This window comes from Desmodus rotundus, chromosome 6, assembly GCF_022682495.2.
Source record: "Desmodus rotundus isolate HL8 chromosome 6, HLdesRot8A.1, whole genome shotgun sequence".
Classification (NCBI taxonomy): Eukaryota; Metazoa; Chordata; class Mammalia; order Chiroptera; family Phyllostomidae; genus Desmodus; species Desmodus rotundus.
Genome location: NC_071392.1, coordinates 8,868,110 through 8,887,434, shown reverse-complemented (window position 1 = coordinate 8,887,434; position 19,325 = coordinate 8,868,110). Strand labels below are relative to the sequence as shown.

General features: G+C 45.6%; 1 protein-coding gene across 7 annotated transcripts in view; it reads right to left on the bottom strand.

The window, feature by feature from the left end:
- Positions 1–19,325, bottom strand: part of PDE1C (phosphodiesterase 1C) — a 420,549-nt gene that overhangs the window by 337,122 nt on the left and 64,102 nt on the right. The window contains exon 1 of one of the 7 annotated variants that reach the window (XM_053926173.2): positions 2,843–2,861. The exons of the other annotated variants lie outside the window; for them this stretch is intronic. The gene's annotated coding sequence lies outside the window, so the exon portion shown is untranslated. Of the gene's footprint in view, positions 1–2,842; positions 2,862–19,325 lie in introns of those variants that run through there. 7 annotated transcript variants of the gene reach the window in all.

Sequence of the window (19,325 nt, the reverse complement as noted above, 5' to 3'; positions counted from 1 at the left end):
GCTTCTCAGTCCTTGATGTAGACCTCACAGCACTGCACAAGGTACGTGGTGGGGAAAGGCTGATCAAATGGGAAAGATACTTTTACAACATTTCAGACGGGGTGTGTTTCCCAGCTCCCCAGATCCAGAGATGCTGGCCGAATTTTTCTCCTACCAAAGAGCAGTTTTGGTAAATTGCTTTTCCATATTCTAAATGGGGAGGAGGAGAGGGCTGAGGCTGGTACCAAGGGGTGGTACCGAGACCCCCAACTCTGAGCCTTCCCTCTCCTGCCTTTCTTCTCCCTTCTCTCTCCCTCCATCAGCACTTCATTAAACTCCACCTGTGCACTAGCACAGTCAGGCTCGGTGGGACAAGCGCCCCAAACGTCAGGACAAGGGCCTCGAGGGCTCAGGGCCTGGGAGAAGTCTCTGCTCCAGACGGGACACTGCCTTGGACTCGGGACAACAGGGTTCAATTCAGTCTGGGCTCTGCCTCTCAGCAGCTGGGGGACCTCGGGCAAGTTCCCAAGCCCCTGAGTGTCCTCGTAGACATGATGACATGTTGCTGGGACTTAAATCTGGATCCGATTTTAAATTTCATGGTTTTCTCACTACACTGAGCTGCAATTTTAAAAAGCAAACCAAACGACTGGAGCGAACGTCACCAGATTCCCCGCCATGTGATCGCTGGGGAAGCTGAAGCAGGCCCAATCAATCTGGAGAGAGAGAGCACTCTCAGCAGAAGCCGCCTGTCACCCGAACAAGCTCCTTGGGCCTGCAAGGAGAGGATGAGTCAATTTATTCTGCACGCTCTCTTCTCAACAACTTCCACCACACCCGCCCATCAGTCTCACTGGACACAGCGCAAACCTGCCTCCTGTCCTCTCCTTCACCCCGCCATGGACGGGCGCCCAGAAACTCTTTGTCCCACCTCAACAAAGAAGTGTCATCAGAGCCTGAGGACTGGGCCTAACCAGTCTCCAGAGAGCTACAGCGTGGATCTTCCTGTATCTGGGCTGCTGACGAGGGTCATCCCTTTAGAGGAGACCTAGCTGGTTGGCACTTTGGCTTCCCGTCTGACCCAGAGCAGGAAGTCTGAAAAAACCAGGGTCAAGGTCGAGAAGGGAGGCAGTGAGGGGAAGAGCAGTGACTGAACGCAGTCCAGCCAAGCATAAAGGAACAAACCGGTCAGCTGCAGAGAGGTCGGGAAGCCTGGCTCCATCCCTACTCAGATACATGACTTTGGAACAGTTACGCACCCTTTCTGGGCCTCAGTTTTTCCACTTGCAAAATGAGGATGTGTGATTATCTCTGTGTTTCAAGACCACCCTAAGTATTATGGGACGATGCACATGTAAAACATCTGGCACGGAGGAGGTCCCAGGGAAATGTGAGCCGCTCTTCCCTCAAGCTTCATCCACCCCTATTCTTGGTTTCCTGAGCGGAGCGGTCAGTCTGGGAAGGGCAGCCCTCTCTGGGTTTCTCTATGGAAAGATCTCATATTCCTTGCCCCCGGGGGACTGCAAGAAGCCAGAAAGTTCCCATCACTGCTTTGCGAGTTCACTGTTGGCCTCTTGGATCAGAAGCCAGGAATTAAGTCAACTTTGACTTTGACACTGAAGCTACCCTTAGTGCCTATTAATGTGACAGTTCAACAGTAGAAATCAGAAAATCTAGAGAGACATTTTGGTGGGTGTAGGTCACTCACTATTTTGAAATCATTTATTCCTTGGGCATCAGCTCAATATCACTATCTTGTATTTTTCTTTTAACATGCTGCCAGTTTTAAAGTATTGTCCTTAATTGAAAAACAAAACAAACAAACAAAAAAACCACTGATGGATTAAAATTATCCTGAGCATCCATTCTGAAAACTGAAGGATTTATACAGCTTGTGTGCCGACCCCAGATAATGGCCCCCACTGTGGGTGCTCTGGGAGTTCCAGATGGGACATCTAACGGTTGGTAAGGAAACAGCTGCCCAAAACCTCCCCTCATGGGCCCATGTTCATGGTAGCGATAAAAAGTTATGCATCAGAATACTTCTTGACATCAATTTGTAACTTTTGATGTTCATTGCATTTTCTGTGGTTCCCACCTCCACCTCACCTCCAATCTAAGCAACTAACCAGGTGGCTAAGTCTGTGGTCCCCTCTTATCTTTTTGTAACATCCTAAAGTCACTGAAAAATTATGCTGGTCGGTGAGCAGGTGGGCTGGGAGATGGTACCAACGGCCCTAAGTGACTTTGGAGGTTCTTTAGGAAGAGAGGAAGACAATGACTTAGATGGTAAGAGATCCAGACCGGGGATGGGTCCCATGAGTAGCAGAGGCCCTGCTATGTAGCAGTACACCAGAGTGGTGGCACAGAGGTGACTGCAGGAAGGCCCCAGCATGGCAGCACCCCTGGCACACAGGTTCCCAGACTGACCAAAGAGTCCCTGTGTGCTGAACATGGTGGGGGATTAGCATAGCCACCAGCCAGACCTATAGGGAACCACGCTGGGACTAGGCAGCTCCATGGTTGCCAAGGAGCACTAGGGATGCTCTGCTTCCAGGACCTTGGAAAAGGGAGGCCCAGGAATAACTCTTTGAACTTCCTGCCAGCCAAATGGAATGGGAGCTTGGAATAATGTCTAAATTGATGTTTAGAAAGATAGCATGTCTTGCACACCTAGGTGCATAGGTGAAAATTTCTACCTAAAGTCTCTCCTTGCCCCATAAGGCCTCAGTTCCCACTTTCCTTCCCGAATCCTTCCATGTTCAGTCACACTGTTTCACTCAAGTCTCTGCAAAATTATGATTCTTGGTTTTACCACCTTGGAGTTGTCATTAAAGAATTAAATGTCAAATACAATTCCTACCAGAGGCCAGCTTCCCCCTTTCATCAGGCGTGGTTGAGAAGACATCAGAATCACCTTGAATGGTTTTCAGGGCCCACCTGTTCATCACCACCACCCAACATCCTTGGTGACCCAGGTCTCTGGGGGCAAGCAAGGGAAGTGGGAAGAGCAAGATGTAATAATTTCAACTTTATAAAAAGTAGCAAAAACACCCATAAACATATTACCCAGATTCATCTACTATTAGCATTTTAGCCCATTTGCTATGTTCATTCTCTCTCTCTCTACGTAAATTTATTTTTCTAAACTATTTTGGAGTCAGTTACACACATTCTGACCTTTTACCCCTAAATAGTTAAGGGTGTGTTTCCTACGCATAGGGATGACCACACCACAGTTGTCACCTTCCTAACTTTACACCGACAGTACTTCCATCTATTCCAGCATCTGCATCCGGCTGTGTGAGTTGATATGACAGTGTCCTTTATGGTGTGTCTCCTCCAGAACAGGACCAACCCATCTAAGGTCAGGCAGGGCATTTCACAGTCACGCCTCTTAGCCAACTTTAACCTGGAACGGTTCTCACAGCCTTCCCCTTTCTTCTCAGGGTCTCAGGTGTGGAGGCACACAACATCCATCGGTCCTTCAGAAGTCATTGTAATTTTGATTGTCTGATCAAAGGTGATGTCGGGTTTTCCCCTGACATCCCAACTATTTTCTTTCCTCCCTTTCAACAGGCTTTAGGGCCATGCACATATCCAGCTCTTCACCAGAATCCCACCCACCCCCAGAGTAAGTAACCACTGATGATTCTTCCCCGATCCAATCTTTACTGTGATATGTACAAAATGGTGACTGTAATGTGCCCCAGGTCCTAGGGCACCTCTACATCCCACTAGATAGAGAACCCCTAAATCACTGGTGGGTGTTGACAATTGAATGGACAAACGACACGGGTCACACAAGATGCTATTTGTGTTTATCAAAGAAAGGATTAAAGCCAACATTCATCAAGCACCTACTACATTCAAGCCCCTTATATACATTATCTCAAGGACCCTTCATGAGCACCCGAGGAGGTAGGTATTTATTCTTTCACCGATAAGCACACTGAGGCTCAAAAGGATTAGCCTACACCAGCTACCAGCTACCAACCAGCTACCAAGTGGCTGCACTGAGATTTGAACATAGGTCCGTCTGGTTCAAAAGCCCACGCCTTTTATACTCTGCTCCTTCGTGATTAGTTTCTGATTCCCTCTGAGATGGATCTCAGCTTTTAGGTCTCTCATCACACTGTGTCTGCCGGTGCAGGGGACCTCATGCAGGAACACCCATGCCACCCAGGACTTCAGCTGGGCGCAGCCCCCGTGCAATGCTGAAGGAATGGCTGAGAAAGTCCCCTAGTCGTTACTCAAATGGACCCACCGATTTGGCACCCACACTGATCCGGTCTTTTTGCTATCTGTCCGAAAGTCGATGAACCAGAGCGTCCCACACCCCACATTCTCTGGGCCCATCGTGGGGCTAGAAAACCACCAACCATATGGCCCTAACCGAAGTTCTACCTAGAAGCTGTTTGCTCTTCCCCCTTCCTTTTCAAGCAGGCTTTCCCAAAACACCCAACTGTTACTTTTTTGTCCCTCCAGTTTCACCCTACAATGTCCCCTATTGTTCTTTAATCCACATTACACTGCCCTTTGGAGTCTGGGCTGGCTTTGCCAAGAAGCAAGGGCAGTAGTCCAGTTTCTGATGAGAGTCACTCACGTATGTAACAGCCGTGAATGCTATATCAGAAATGAATGTGTTACACCATTTTTTAAATGTTTTAGTAGCGATGAGGTTAAGCAGTTACCAAAACAAAAAAGGTACACCACTCCAGAGAGGGCAAGATTAGCAGGAAAGAAGTAAGAGTGATGAGACTCCATTTCACCAGCCCTTGTTGTGTCTCTCTACCCTTCTGCCAGATGACGACTCAGATACTAACAGTTAGTAAGCAATGCCAAGCAGGGCACACTCAACCCCCCCTCTGCTAATGCAATGAGGTTTGAGAGAGGTAGGCCAAATTCTTCAGCTCTGGGCTGGGTCACCTGATTTAAGCCTGTCCAATCAGTGCATCCCACTGTCCCCAGACAAAGTGATAAGTTCAGGGATGGGTACACGATCGGATCCAGGCCAATGAGACTCTATCATAGACGCTATGCTGAACGAACAGGGAAAGAGAAGAATGCTCCTCCTCTTTTATTTGAAGGATGATGTTACTGGAAGCCACCTTCCAGAGAGTTCGACTGAGCGCGAAGCCAACACACAGGAAAGTAGAGCCAAGAGATGGAAAGGGGGAACCAGAGACAGAGAATTACCCTGAGGACATAATGTGAGCCACTCACTAAATCCAGGGATGCCCTATACTAGGTTACTCTTTTGGAGGGTTTTTTTTCTGTTTTGTGAGTCAACGTGTAAGGTTTTCACTGATGTCAATTGAGTGGAGTCTTTGTCACTTGCAACCAAAGGAACCCTGACTGACAGAGATCAATGTATATCCAAATCATGATAACATGATCAGAACGGTACTGTCAGGAATGAAGAACACAGGGTGTTGTGTGCATTCACAAGAGGAAGTATCAGTTCCAATGGAGCAATCAGGGACGGCTGCATGGAAGAGGTGGTACACAAGCAAGTTCATAATGGCTATATAGGACCATCTGGGGAACCTCCTCTTCAGGGGAATGGTGTAGTAAGAGAGAAGGGGCCAGTACCAAGCCAAAAGTGCAAGAGAAACAAAGGCATACAGTGTTTATTTTTAAGCAAATTCCTGGCATTATTTCACCAATGAAATCTTCAGCATTTATCTCTAAGTCAATAATGTCATGCCACTTCTACAAAGCCAGTGACTGGTCTAAGAATGTGCACGTAATTCAGCCCTAGCCAATGAGATTTAAGGGTATAACTGCCGAGGTAGCCATATGGCCACCATTACAAGACGAGCTGGAGAAGAGGAGCTGAGAATTACAATACACAGCTCTTCTGTTTGGGCATACATGCCAGCTGTAAGCGAATGCATTGAGGGGGCAGGCCTGTGCTAGAAATTTTGACAAGTATTTGTTAAGCATATGCTTAGTTAGAATAATTCATCAGTCACCTATGTAGCATCCGTTTCAAAAGGGAAATGGGGATGGGGCTGTATCAGGTTATTAAACAGGAATTGCCCAACCACTCGGCAATGGAGAAACCCACTTCAGTGTGGAGCACACCAGGGAAGTGACTCTTCCAGCACAGCATGCAAATAAAATATTAGTTGCGAAAAAGAACAGTAGTCACAGGAGCAGCAGTGACAGACACGGGGCAGAGGATGCCCAGTTGGAGGCTGCTGGTGCACAGCCTGTCACAGCGAGTCCCACGAACCAGGGAAGCAGGCAGCCAGCATTGTGCAAAACACAGCAGAGGAAAGCAAAGCCGTCTATAAAAATTAACTGGTAAAGTCTTGGTCCTGTGCTTTGAGCCAACATATAAACATAAACCAGAACTTCCTATAACTACAGTGCTTATGAAAGCAAGTTGGGGTTACACTGAAGGACACAGATCACCCCACAACTATTTCCCTACCCACAGAGGACAGAGTTATCACAGGGAGAGCTGGAACTCCACTTCAGACCCCGCTGGATTTCCCTTGTGGGTCCCTCAATTTGCTTGTGACTAAGACGACATTCTCTTCAGGGCTTTGTCAGCAGGACGATGAGCACAGTGATGAGGGTCAGAGGGGGATATTGCTGAGGACTCGAGGGTGAAGTCTGAAGTTTGCTTAAAAGACTAACACAACCAGCCTGGCTGGTGTGGCTCAGTGGATTGAGTGCCAGTCTGTGAACCAAAGGGTTGCTGTTTCAATTCCCAGTCAGGGCACATGCCTGGGTTGCAGGCCAGGTCCCCAGTAGGGGGCATGTGAGAGGCAACCACACATTGATGTTTCTCTCCCTTTCCTTCTCCCCCCCCTTCCCCTCTGTCTAAAAATAAATAAATACAACCGATGGGAGTGGGGCATTGCAGTTAAAAGGAATGACCTTTCCAATGCCTTTAAAATTTCAAACATTTGATATAGTGTAACATAAAGATATGTCAGCAATAAAGTTGGTCTTTAGTAATTAAAAAAAAAGTTAAAAATATATTGTACAACAGAAGCTTGAATCAATCATTTGCCCAGTTCCTAAAGCACCTCTACTAGGCCCTAGGGTTCTATAGAACTATTTACAAACCACCGATCAAACTGAATTCTCTGAACTTATAAATGAAGAATGAAAGCCCAGGTTGGGGCAATTATTGCTCCGAGTACAGTTAGAGGTGCACTTCTAGGACCAAAACCCAGAATGTCCTTTCTTTCCTTCTTTCTTTTCTTTTTTTTTTTTTTTTTTGATTTAAGAGAGAGGGGAAGTGAGGGAGAAAGAGAAGGAGAGAAACATCAACCAGTTGTCTTCCACAGGTGCCCCAGCCAGGGACTGAACCTGAAACACAGGCGTGAGGCCTGACTGGGAATTGAACCGGCGACCTTTCAGTTTGCAGGACAACACTGAACCAACGGAGCCACACCAGCCAGGGTTCCCCAGAACTTTCTACCCCAAGTTCCAAGAGCTTCCAGTACTCACACTACAGTTCCTCAAAAAACATTGTTCCCCTTCCAAGCTGGACACCATTCCTACTGCTGGCAAAGAAAGCCAACGCATGTGTTGCATCAGGCAGGATCTCAAACACCTTGACATGTATTTCTGATTGAAGATGAGAAGGAAAAAAACACTTCTAACTGAAAACTTCCCTGCAGGATGCTCACACCCAGCCCCATGACGTCAGTGGCCACAGCGAGCCAAGCAGGCCAATACTTTGTACTTGAACAGTGAGTCTTGCTGATCAAAACCTGAGAAAACCTGAAAACCTGTTTCAGGGTAGGAGTTTAGCATCCAAACAAAGAAATGCCAGCAGCAGGAAAACAGCTCGATTATACCACAGCCACCTCTCTGTGAAAAATTCTCCAAACCCCCTTTCGTATCCTAACACTTCCCTGCCGGCAAGTTGGCAGGAACACAGTAGGTGGGGGGGCTGACAAGAGGACATCCCCCTGGATTACCCTGCAGACGGGCCCTGGGAACGGGCTGTGGCAGTGGGAGGCAGGGAAAGGAAGGGGAGAGGCCCCCCGTGTGGCTCACGTTCACCTGTGTTCTCCACCCTCCAGGTCACAGATTGCTGAGAGGTCACCTGCTCCTGAGCGTAACTGAATGCCTAAGAGAGGTATAATTTGCAACAGGTGAAAACATCCAGCAAATTCATCAATATACTGACCCGACGCACAGCCAGGCTCACTGAGTGAGATCCTCTCATTGTAGGCAGCGGCCCATCGGGGCGGCCCACCTTCACTATGAAACGCAGGACATCCAGCTGGTGAAAAGGCAACGTATTTTCACTTAGTTGGGCTATACGTGGCCATCACAAACGTGGAAATTTTTATTACAACAATGCTACAGAAAATATCGTGGACAGCTAGATTTATTCACCAGGACTCTGAATTTATCAGCTCTTTAATTCTCACTGCAACCTAAGAAACAGGTGCTATCATCAGACCCGTTTCACAGCAAAGCGAACTGAGGGAAAAGCAGAGATAAAGTATTAAAGGTGACAAATTGGGCCTAAACAGGTCTTCAATGAACCTGCGTTTTTTCCTATCTAGCTATTAACTGGTATCTAACCAGGACTCAAAACACAAGGCACATAAAAAGTTTAAATGTCCCAAACATCACCTTCAGCTCTTCTGTTAACACCAACGAGAGGCATTTTAACACAAGGGCAGACATTAAATCCTGGAGTTGGGGGTTAAATGGAACCTGGGGTTCTTGGGGGTTCTAATGGCTATATAGGACCATCTGGGGGGGCTGGGGGAGTTGGGTAACAACGTGGAAGGCAGCTTGTTCTGAGAGGCATGCAGGGTAAAAGTTAGGAGTTGGGCCTGCTGAGCCAGGTGGCCTGGAATCCAACCCTGGCTCTGCCACTTGTAAGATCTGGGATCATAAGCAAATCGTTTAACTTTTCCGTGGGAAGAGCAACAACAACAATAATGATCTCACAGAGTTGTTGCAGCAATGAAATAGGCTGCTGCATGTGAAGCCTTCACATAGCACCTGGTCCCCAAGAACCACTCGATAAACATCAGTTACTGTTATTATAGCCACTACCGCCACCCCTGGGGAAAGAGAGAAGTGGGAAGTGAGGCTTTGGCTAGTAGAGAAAACAAAATGCTGGCTTTTATAAAACAGTTGTTCACTATTCTGCTCCTGGACTCGTTCTTTAAAAATAAAAAAAAAAATCCTTTCACCCCACATCACTTAAAAACTGCAAATGTGCCAACTTTTCCCACAATTAGCAACATGTGACACTACTCAGATATGAATAGTTATTTTTAATTCTCTCTAAACCTCGCTTTTACAAAGTCTTCGCAAATTGCCAACAGGCATTTAAAATAATTTTACACGAGTCGGCCTAATATGTCCAATATGATGTTTCTGGCACAAAACGGTACAAAGTTGCAAGTCCCCGATGCAGACATGCCTGAGCTCTCGTTAGAAGCAAAGAAGACCCAGAAAAAGAAAGAAAGTCATAAGAAAACTAAAACTGACCACAGCCCAATAGCAGAACCTGGGAGCAACTGATGAGGACTGCAGAATAAATGGCCCTGGGTTACATCAACAGCTGCTGGGACTCCAGCTCTTGACACAGCCTGGCTTTGAGGGATGAGGCAGGGACTGGAGGCAGGGACCAAGATGGAGACAGAGAGAGACACGTCAAAGTTCCCCTTGTACCTCTCAGTCGTAGGTTCTGTTCCCTCATCCTCATCCCCAGCTCCACCCCCTCCCTCTTCCAAACGTGAGCAGAAACCACAAATTCTAGAAAGCACAACATTAATGTGGGTGAGAAGAGACTTAGTTGGTAGCCCGGTACAGCCCTCTTAAATACAGGCACAATTGCATCAGGATGAACCCTGATAGCACTGCACACTGGCAACTGTCTTGTTCAAGTTCAGTGTGCCAGAGAGTCGGGCAGTGGGGGGAGACAGAAGACGCCACTCCAGGAGAGTAGGACTCAACAGGAAATGAACAGCCTGATTGAACAGGAAATCGGATTGGGAGAAAAGCACACCAACATGCCCCAAGCATGATAAGGGAATCAATCAGACTTATGGCCAAAAAAAAAAAAAAAGTAGAAACATGGCAGATGGAAGTTAAAATGCAATTAAATTTGCAAAGAAAACAAAAGCAAGGGAGAAAGGATTCCAAGAAAATAAATGCACAGCACAAGTAATGTACACATTGGAAACAGTTAAAGAACTGGATGGATGGTGCAGGGAATCCGTTTCGTGCCCACATCAAAGGAAATCAGAGAGAAAGAGCGTGGAACGTAAGTGATTCTAGTTGTGGAAAACAGAGAATGAGCAGTCCATAGAGCAATGATGGGAGTGTACGAAGGAGAAGGCCGAATAGAAGTGGAAATCAGGAGTAACAGAACTCATTCCTAACCTAAAGAACAACTGTGTCAGCAGATCAAATGGGTGTCTCGCTTTCTTTAAAAGTCAATTAAAAGAGACCCACATCTACTCATATGCTTACAAAACGTTTCACTACAACAATACATTCTCTTTAATTTAAAAAAAAAAAATACACATATAAGCACCCAGGCAGATTAACCAGGTTGCCTGGAAACTGAAACATCTGTCAGGCCTCAGATTTCTCCAAAGTGAGGCTAAAATCCAGTGCGCTGGTAAATCGATGCCTATAGAATTTCAAAGAAGAAATTGTTACCATCCAGCTATTTTATGCCTCCAATTTATTATCTGCCACATCAGAAAGGGATTTTCAGATGTGTGAGCTCTTAAATACACAGGAGATTCAAGAAAATTGTTTGCATTGGTAATCCAATGATCTAAAGATTAAGATAAGAGTGCCAGGAAGGCCCACAGTGACAGCAGTGAAAAACTACATAGTTAAGAGATAAACACTGGGCAGAAACTTGGTTGTGAAGCTGTAGTCACAGGCGGTGAAGGGACATAGGGTTTTTGCAGGGGTGGAAATGTTTAAAATCTAATGATGGTGATGGTGGCACGATTCTCTAAATATACTATATATCATTCAACCGTATACTTAACATAAGCTACCCGTGTGGTGAATTATACCTCCAAAAGCTGTTTGTATTAGTCAGAGTTTTCTAGAGAAGTGGAACTGATAGGATATGTAGAGAGAGAGAGATAAGAGAAGATTATAGAAACTGGCTCACACAGTGATGGAGGCGAGAGGTCTCATGATCCTTTTTTTTAATTTTTCAGTTACAGTTGACATTCAATGTTCTATCACTTTAAGGTGTAGAGCACAGTGGTTCGACATTTACATAACTTGCAAAGTGCTCCCCCTGATAAGTCTAGTACCCACCTGGCACCACACATAGTTATTACAATATCATTGACTATATTCCCTACACTGCACTCTCCTCCCCCGCGACCATTTTGCAACTGCTGATCTTCCCACACTGGAGGGTGCCCACTGGTGGCCCCAGTTAGGGTGACTTCCACTCAGCACCCCGATTCATGTGCTAGTTTCTTCCATGAACACCCTCACAAACACACCCAGAAAGAATGTGTTCCCAGCTATCTGAGCAGCCCTTAGCCTAGTCAAGTAAGTTGTCACATAAAATTAACCGATACATGGCTTTAAAAACAAAAATCAACTCATGCAAAGAGGAAAATCTATCAGGCTAAATATAGTTAGATACAAGTGATCTGGATTTTTAAACCCAAGATTGTATCAACAGAGCCTTAGAAGCAGGGAAGGCAAGTGAAATTGAGCTAAGCACCTCATCCGCCCAAGGTGCCATTCTTTCACCCTTGACTCTGACCATCCGAACAAGCTGATTCAAGAAGCTTCTGAAAAATGTAAGGTATATGACATATGCCTCCAAACACTGGGAAAGATCGAAGGTAAAGAAAATACAGTCCACATACAAAAAAAAAAAAAAAAAAAAGGAAAGAGAAATGGAACTTTATTTTTTAGTTGAAAACACTTATGTCAGAAAGAAGAACAAATATAACAACTATAATGCTAACTATATTAGTCTCCCTAATTAAAAAAATTAAAACTCTCAAACTGGAGCAAAAGACAAAATATTATACCTAAAGCAAAGTAAAACAGATAGGATAAGGGCAAAAATATGAGAAACCTAATTTCTTGAGCTGATGAAAAATATAAATATTGCAAACCAAGAAGCTTCATTTTAAATGGTTATTTTTTATGTCCATTGCAACAGAAAGATGACCATGGTATATTTTTAAGTCGGAAAAAATGTGCCTTTTTTTTTACACCTGTACAGGACGACCCCCTGGCAAATTGTGACAAGGTGTGTTCATGTGTGTGCATACCCCCAAAATAAATAAAGGGTGTTTACCAAGATGTCAGAAGTCGATTTAAGGAGTGTGTATGGTTTTGAAAGGTGGGGGGTGGAGGTCTGATTAACATTTTTAACAATGAAAATATAATACATTCAAGCACGTGTGCACAAAGGACATTGTCAATTTGTAGAGAGAAAACGGTAAGCACCACTCAGTGGCACGTATCCAGAGAATCATTTGCATTAAAAAACAGTAAGATTGACAGTGAATATATAAATTCTCATAAATTCTACAAAACGAGTTACTGTATGCCAAAACATATACGAGTATAAAGCTAAAACTAAAAAATGAAGAAAAGTTTATAAGCTTATAATATAATGATGAGGCAGCTATATAATAATATTATATATAATATAATGATCACCAGATCAAGCAGCCAGAAAACCATGGAGGGTCTGAGTAATCGTGTTAATATGATTATTCAACTGGCTAATCAGGCTGGATTACATAATTACAACATAATTAAATTAATACATATATTGAATGGTATACATAGAAACAGAAAATATTCTCTATTTTTAGTGCCCATGGAACATTTTTTAAAGTTTATTTAGAATTAGACCACCTAAGAAGTTGCTAAGCCATGTCCTTAGCTACAATTCTGTCAAAAATCCTAAAGACTTTTGAAAGCCAACTAGCAAATTTAAAGTCCATCAAGAAAAAAAAAAATGAGCAACAGCCAAGAACGTTTTGACAAGATGAATTAGTGTATCGTGCCATGCTGGATACAAATTGTACCACAAAGCTACAACTAAATAGCATCATACTCGCCTAGGAAAAGACTGACTGAAAGGAGAATAAAATAGAAACTCCAAAACAAGACCCAAATGTGCAGGTGTGTATGTGTGAAATATTATTACATTGTGAAATTAACGTGTCAAGTGCAGAGAAAAATGGGCACATTTAGAAAGATAACGAAATTAAATCTCCGTCTCATCAGAAAACAAATTTTAGATGAATTCAAAATTTTCAATTAAGTATTTTAGAAAAATAAAACTATAAAGTGCTAGAAGAAAATAGTGATGCAATTTTCATAATCTCTTCGATGTAGGTTTTTCTAAATATAAACCATAAATGGAAAAAATATTGGTTTATTTTAAAATATAAACAAAGTTAAAGGGCATATTTACAAATGGCAAAAATTATTTGCTGCAAATATCACCAAAGTTCAATGGTTTTAGTGTAATGGGGGATCCCACCCCCAGAAGTGGGGGAGGGGTTAAGCTGCACACGCGTGCATCACCCTGCCAACCAGGGCCACGCATACTGGGCAAAGCAAAAGATTCTGGGGGAGATCATTTAAAAAGGAGCATAGGGAGACACCACTTCCTTTTTTAATCTTCCCTCCTTCCTGGGCAGCCAGGGATAGGAGATCCTGGGTCCCAGGCATTGGGGATGGTAAGAGGGTAGGGGAGGAGGCTAGGGCATCTCAGCAACAGGCTCCATGCTCCTCCCCCATGTGGGCCTGTCATTGGCCTCCCCGCCTGCTTCTAGCACAGGCCTGTGAGACTAAAATATTAGTTTGGGGGGTTAATATAGGGAAAAAAAGTACTGAATGGGACCAAAGTTTACGTGCCTTCAGTTATTGAATCTATGTAATACTGTAATGACAAATGTTTAAAAAGCTATCTTTGATGTCATACTCCAGATATTTTAGGCAGAAACATACCATTACTTCAAATTATATGATTGTTAAATAAAAGATTCCTCTCTTTTCCACTGAACTCTGTCTTTGGAGTTTTTGCCTGGCAGGCGTTGAGCAGTAGGACCAGCACCCCACCCCCACTGGTTGGGTTCAGTAACACTAATATATAAAGTTTGTATAAATTAGAGAACACCCCGATAGAAAAATATATATGCTATTTATAAAAGAAATAACACCTGAGAGAAATGGTCAAAACCCACAAATAATCAAATAAATTAACAGAAGAGAAATATGCCATATTTGACCTATATGATTCTAACTTTTTTAAAGGTTGATACACAATATAACTAAGGGTCAACAGGCAAACTCATACTTTTTGTGGGAAACTGTAACCTTTTCAACATGGGAGAACTAAAATATATATTTCAAATGCTTCACCTCTTTCTACCCGACAACATTACTTCTAAGAAGTTATCTCAAGGTAAAAGGGACTTATAAAGACGAAGAACAATGAGAGTCACTGAGTGGTACTTAGGACAGCCATGAAGCAGAAAGAACTTACACACCCAACAACAAAGACCAGCTAAGTAAACACAGCACCTTAAAAACTATCCATATGAAATGACATCAATTATATGTTGTTATGTAGGGAGAAAAAGCAAACAACAATACAGTAATGGTCCCATATTTGGAAAAAATAATAATGAATGCATTGATACATGTGTGTTAAAACTCAAGCAGATAAACATATTGATTGAAATGTTAATAGTGATTCTCTGTACATGTTGGTATTACAAGTAGGATTTTGTGTTCTTTTCCAAACTTCAGTTTATAAATTTTCCACAATCAACATGTGCAACTTGCAGAATAATTGTTAAAATCATAATGATCATAGTAATGGTATCATGCTGATAATCATTCATCTTTTTCTCCTTTCAAAAGCATTAATGGACTAATTTTTTCCCCTTAGCATGAAAAGACCGTGGATTCCCATTAATGGAAAAAGACGTGGCTTGCCATCCCCAAGGGACACTTTCAGGGGGATGATTACAGCTGCTGTGACAACAAGGGGAGGATGTGATGTCACACAATGACCCAGGGCCTGCAACGCGCCCATCCCGGAGCAGAGCTCACACTGCCAGCTGGGAACCCAGCAGAGACCTCATTAAGGGCATCTGTTCGGTAATTACTACAGGTTTCCCTCCATCGTGCATCCAACTCTGAAAACAGCCCAGCCACAGGACTCCAGCTCCTGACTTACAGAGGGCCCTCAGCTCCCACTTGTGCAGAGTTCAGAGTGTCAGCCCCCAGAGACCCAGGGTCAAGTGTCGGCACAGTGTGTCAACGCAGCCTCGGTCACAGGGGACCAGGAGGGAAGAAGCCGCCAGAGGACTCTGTCGCAGACAAGCCTCGAGGAGTGTAACTAAGGGATCTGATACTGCCTCTCCCTAGCATGTTTAAATATTGTCATTTCCATTGGAGAAAACCGAATATGCCTCTAACCCATGGCCAGAAGAGCAAAAAGCTGCGAGTGCACAGCAGGCCAGGGGATCCACTGCAACGTTAGAGTGCATGACGAAGTCTCCGACGATAACTGTGGAGCCCCAACCCCTGTCCACACAGTGCTCTGTCTGCTCAGGGGAGGGGCAGGCTGCTCTACTGCAAAGAGCCAGACAGACCTCAATCCAAGTCCCAGCCCTCGTACTTGATCTCCTGAGCCTTGGGTTCCTCAGCTGTAAACTCGGAATAATAATGAGTAAAAAGGGTTGTTGAAAATTAAATGTAAAGCTCTGGTGCTCGAAAAAAGTTCCCCTAAAAAATATGTTCACAGAAAACCAGATGGACGGGTCAATGAATTAACTGCTCCCTCCTTAGGTCTCCACGGGACCAATGCAAAGCTGCCTCTCTCTCCAGCCACTCCTCCCGCCAATCGTAACAAGAACATGTGCTGGGGTTCTTTAACAGGCTGTTTATCTGCCTAGAATGTTCCCAGAACCTCTCCCTGCCCCTCCCATCCTCAGCTTGGTGCAGTTCAGTGATGCCCAAACAAAGCCACACATCAGAGACTTTTATAACTGCACATGCCCGGGCCCCATCCGCTAACTAGAGAATCAAAGCATGGGAGCTCGGAAATCTTTAACAAGCTTCCCTTCGGTTCTTACAGCCCTGGAAGTACTTGAAACCCAATGACCTAGTAATTCTTTAAAGCTTGCTGGTGAGGTTATAAAATGGTGCAACCACTTTGGAAAATAATTTGGCAGTTCCTTAAAAAATTAAACAGGAATTCTCCATACGACCCGGCAATTCCACTCCTGGGTATTTACCCAAGAGAATGAGAACATATGTGCATGCAAAAACTTGTACACGTATGTCTATAGCAGCATTATTCATAATAGCCAAAAAATGGAAACAACCTGTGTCTATCAATTGGTGAATGGATACACATGTATCATATAGACCAACGTAATGGACACTCTGCAAAATAAAACAATGAAGTGGTTATCCATGGCAATTAGACAACTCTGAAACTTTACTAAAAATCACGAACTGTACTTTTAAAATGAGTGAATTTTACGGTATATAAATTCCACCTCAGTAAAACTGAATGAGGAGAACGGAAGTGAGGAAGGAAGAGAAGGCAGGAGGAACCAAGTCCACGCCTTCGCTGACTCCTGCAGGCGGTGAGCCCGTTCCACCCTGTGCTACCCTGATCCTTTATAAGTCCTCCAAGCACTGAGCCCAGGGGTGTTATTTTTTAATATCAGTCTCCCCCTAAGACCACACACTTTTTAAGAAAGAAAAAATTGTCTAACGTCTCCTTAGATTTGCCAGGCAGTCAGTGGGCAAACATCTGTACGAGAACCCAGTGAGCTTTCCGTTGAAACACACTGTAAGAGGCACGGGGTCCTCCGAGCTCCACACCCAGTCTGCCCCCCTTGTGCGTGGTCACCAACCCTGTCACTGCGATGCTGAGAGGAGATGCTGGCTGTCCCACAGGTGCTTCAGATTTTCACCAAAGGCATGTCCCACAGGTGTTAAGAAGAGCCCTTCCTGCCCTGGCCAGAGTGGGTCAGTTGGTTGGAGCATCATCCCATAAACCAAAGGTCACAGGTTCAAATCCCAGTCAGCGCACATACATAGGTTGCAGGTTTGGTCCCCTATCGGGGCACGTGTGAAGCAACTAATGATGTTTCTCTCCCTCTCTCTCTCCCTCCCCCCACTTTCCCTCTCTCTCTAAAATCAGTAAAGCATGTCCTCAGGAGGGCGGGAGGGAGGGAGGAACCCTTCCCTGAAAGCTCCCATGCATAGGTGGGCTCACACGGAACCATTTTAATGACTGAAGGGGTGAGGAAAGAGGGAGAGAGAAAGTTTATGGGGGTGGGGTGTATGTGTGTGTATAAAGTGTGTGTGTGTGTGTGTGACTGGAGAGGCTGGGCTGCACAGACAGACCATGCTGTGAAACGCTCAGGTGAGCTGCACCTGGTTCGTGGGGTACCAGCAATTGGAAGCTGAGATGAGCCCAAGAGAGGCCTAGGCACTGAGTCAGAGACACATGAGCTGGGACACTGTAATGCCCATTCGTGCAGTTACAGTTTAAAAAGCAGGTAACAGAACAACATGTGTGGATCCCACCTAAATACCAACCTGCAACAGACCATTATGAGAACCCGGGAGAAAGAAAAATTTGGAAACAGAGTCACCTAACTATTAACAGAGGTCATCCCTGAAGAATGAGGTTTCCTTTCCCGAGTTCCTAAAATGTACATGAATCATTTTTACAGGCAAGTAAAATTAATAATCCTGTCTTCATTTTCCTAAAAAAGTGAAGTAATTAGGAAGAGGAAGCAAGCCTCCAGCCCCCACAGACCACCTGCCTCTCCGGCTGTCTCACAGCTGGTCTGGTTTGTCCCAGGGGAGAAGGCACACCCAGGAGGATGCAGGAAGGCCCAGGGACAAAGGAGGGATGCCGTGCACACAGCAGCAGCTCGTCACCCCACAACAGCAGGAGTGGCCAACGCACACCCCCGGACTGACTCCACCCAGTCTAATCGGACTGTGCTTGGGGACACACCTCTGGTGATGTCCCTTCTGCTTACAAAGGTTTGCTGCCTGCCACTGCTCTTGAGAAAAAAAACAAAACCCTTCAGCTAGTCTACAAGAACTCCTGCCCACCTCTCCAGCCCCTTCTAGAGCCATATCCTTCCCCTACCCACCTTCTAGCCACAGGACCTTCACACAGGCTGTCCGCTCCACCCGGGTGCACCCTCAACCCCTTCACCAGGGAAGCCACCCCACCCAGTCGCACAGACTTGGTCCCTCCCACCATCGGGCCCTCTCACAGCACCCTGGCCTTCCCTCGAGGGTGCAGCACGGCCGTGCCACTGCTGCTCGTGGGCCTTGCGGGGCTAGTCAGTCTCATTCACGCTGGGTCCCCAGTGCTAACGCGGTCGTTGTCATGCGGCAGGCCCTCCCTCAAGAAAGGCCCAGTGACTGACTACACTGTGGGCCGGCGGGGCACTACAAAGTATGAGCCAGGAGAAAAGCCAAGGCCAGACCGCGGAAGGCCTGTGAGCCCGTTTGGGAGTGCAGGCTCGATCCTGCCTGCCGTGGGGAGCTCCTGCATGGTTTTAAAGTGGAGGGCAGCAGGTCAACCGTGTGTTCCGAAAGAACATTCTAGCTGCTGTGTTGAGAGGAGTCTGGAGGGGAGGCGAGTTGAGAGGGAGGTCGCGAGACCACTGGGAAATCGTGCGACAGACTCAGTGAGAGACGGGGAGGGCGTGAACTAAGGCAGATGAGAGGGAAGGGAAAGTTCGAAGAGGAAAGGGTTTGGGACAGAGCATGCAGAGCACCCGATGGCTAACGAGATGAGGCGGGGGGCAGGGGGCGGGAAGAAAGAATCGAAGGTAGTTCCCAGATTTCTGGTTCCAATGCCCATGCTTTCTGTAATGCAGAAGTTGGCCTCGAGTCCTGGTTCTGAAACTGGGCACTTTGACCTCCTGAAGCCCCAGTTTGTGCACCTGTAACATGGAGCTGCTCGTGGGTCTGTTGCAGGGTTATTGGTAGAATCAAATGAATTGATGTTAGGGGAAGTGCTTCACAAACGGCAAAGCCTTATTATCACCGTCATTAACAAGGGGGTCAGCCCAGGTGAGAGCTGCCTAGTGAGAACAGCCCTCCTGAAACAGTAGTCACTAGGGCCAGACTTCCAGTCCTGCACCACTGCCTGACTTCTGCCTCATTGAAACGTTTCACCCGCTTACACAGTTGGCCTCCTGAACGACCCAGATGAGAAAGGCAGAACTTGCATCTTGTTAGAGAGCAGGGTTTCCCCAGGGCCCGGTGGGTGGTTGGGATCTGGTGTTGCTCAGAGGCCATGCTGGTGCGCTCTCTAAGAG